The sequence below is a fragment of the Schistocerca serialis genome, unplaced genomic scaffold (genome assembly GCF_023864345.2).
Source record: "Schistocerca serialis cubense isolate TAMUIC-IGC-003099 unplaced genomic scaffold, iqSchSeri2.2 HiC_scaffold_1214, whole genome shotgun sequence".
Lineage (NCBI taxonomy): Eukaryota > Metazoa > Arthropoda > Insecta > Orthoptera > Acrididae > Schistocerca > Schistocerca serialis.
In genome coordinates, this window is record NW_026047419.1 from 60,001 (window position 1) to 62,500 (window position 2,500).

A 2,500-nucleotide genomic window follows, 5' to 3' on the forward strand; every position below is an offset into this window, starting at 1 on the left:
CGCTCAATTATTCTGCAAACAGGAGGAGGCTGAGCTCCCCTGCACCATACACCTCGAAACCCTCTCAGGTCCCGGCGGCGCGCAGCGCCGTCCTAAGTACTTGGTCGGGTTCGAGAGAGGCGCAATCGCCCGGGGTTTGGCGAGTAGACGCTCGGGGTTTGGCGAGTAGACGCTTTAGGTGCGACCACCCGTGCTCCCAACTGAGCTTGCCGCTGCCGACAGAGGCCCGGGAGCGTGCTGTCGTGGCATTGCCGGCGGGAGACAACACGCGCCACCTACGGTGACCGGCAGCTCCAACGCCAGCGCCACAGAAGGACAAAAGCCCCACTTGGGTGCCGAAGCGAACTCTCCCAGCACAGCGCACGCGCCAACACGTCCGCACAGCTGCGATACAAACCACCTGCGAGAACCGCAGAGGCGACCGAGCAGCAGACGGCGTCGCGGCGCCGAGCGCCGGGCGGCGGCGCATCCTCAGCGCACACAGTCCTCAATCGGACCAGCACACTGCAGATGTCCACCGCGCTTCGCACCGGGCCCGCGAGGACCTACTTTGGCCGCACGGCGCCGCGTGCAGGGTGCGCCGGCGCGCAGCTGCGCCGCCTGCCGCCTCCGTCGGCCGGCGCGCCTGCCACTGGCCGCCCCCACCAGCCGGCTGTAGCGCGTGCGCCCACGCACCGCGCGGCCAGCACGCCGGGAGGCCCCCCCTCACCGGCCGGGGACGGTCCCACCCAGCCACCGCCGCGTATCGCTTCACACCCAGATGCCATTCACGTTCGTGGGCATGGTGGGTATCGCTGGAACAACCGGTTGGTAGCTCAACCGATCGTCGCCATCACTGATTCACCTCTAGCGAGAACAACCGCACCACAACGGTTTACCAGTTGTTCATTTGCGTAACGTCACCAGCAAACGTAGGCGTCCATCGCCATTTGCAAATTCAACGATTGTTGCATGCCTGTGTCAGGTGTCACGACACACTATGTCTGCCCACATACACGCAACAACATGTGCACGCTTCGCGAACACGTGGAAGGTGGCCCCCGTACGTATGCGATGTCCATTGCGCGAACGACTGTCAACCGGCCTCTGTCGCATGTCGCAGATGTGGAACGCAGTGCACCATGCTATCACGGTGTGTGAGAAGAGACGACTACGTCTGACAACACGCGCCACTACATCAACAGACGGCTCATGCTGATCGCCATCCAGGGCATACCACACTGCAATCCAGCTCTTATAGGGAGACGACACGTAGCTGAGTGCACAACATTTGGACCGCATGGTTCGCCGTTGTTGGCGCAGTCGTTGTACGGTCACATGTACCACGATGTATCATTCAGTACATGAGGACCAATGTGCAGTACAGTGTGTGATTTGGACGTACAACATCAGCGGACAGTTGACACAGGCCGTACCACAGCGTAGGCTAAGTGCTTCGCCATGCGAATGCCAATGAACAACTGCAAATGCCAATGAACAACTGCAAAGGGCATTGAGCATGTACGTCCTGCTGCCATCCACATTACAGTGTATAGCTGCAAGGTGTTTAACATGAAGCGATACACTGGGGACCGGGCAGTGCGAGTAGCAAACTATATTGCGGGGGTTGCAGTTAGGCAACACTACACTAATTTAACGCGTCGTATGACAATTACAGAGCAGGTTAAGGCCCAACGTGTGTTGGGTTAAGGCCCAACGTGTGTTGGGTTAAGGCCCAACGTGTGTTGGGTTAAGGCCCAACGTGTGTTGGGTTAAGGCCCAACGTGTGTTGGGTTAAGGCCCAACGTGTGTTGGGTTAAGGCCCAACGTGTGTTGGGTTAAGGCCCAACGTGTGTTGGGTTAAGGCCCAACGTGTGTTGGGTTAAGGCCCAACGTGTGTTGGGTTAAGGCCCAACGTGTGTTGGGTTAAGGCCCAACGTGTGTTGGGTTAAGGCCCAACGTGTGTTGGGTTAAGGCCCAACGTGTGTTGGGTTAAGGCCCAACGTGTGTTGGGTTAAGGCCCAACGTGTGTTGGGTTAAGGCCCAACGTGTGTTGGGTTAAGGCCCAACGTGTGTTGGGTTAAGGCCCAACGTGTGTTGGGTTAAGGCCCAACGTGTGTTGGGTTAAGGCCCAACGTGTGTTGGGTTAAGGCCCAACATAGGTTGGGTTAAGGCCCAACATAGGTTGGGTTAAGGCGCAACATAGGTTGGGTTAAGGCGCAACATAGGTTGGGTTAAGGCGCAACATAGGTTGGGTTAAGGCGCAACATAGGTTGGGTTAAGGCGCAACATAGGTTGGGTTAAGGCCCAACATAGGTTGGGTTAAGGCGCAACATAGGTTGGGTTAAGGCGCAACATAGGTTGGGTTAAGGCGCAACATAGGTTGGGTTAAGGCGCAACATAGGTTGGGTTAAGGCGCAACATAGGTTGGGTTAAGGCGCAACATAGGTTGGGTTAAGGCGCAACATAGGTTGGGTTAAGGCGCAACATAGGTTGGGTTAAGGCGCAACATAGGTTGGGT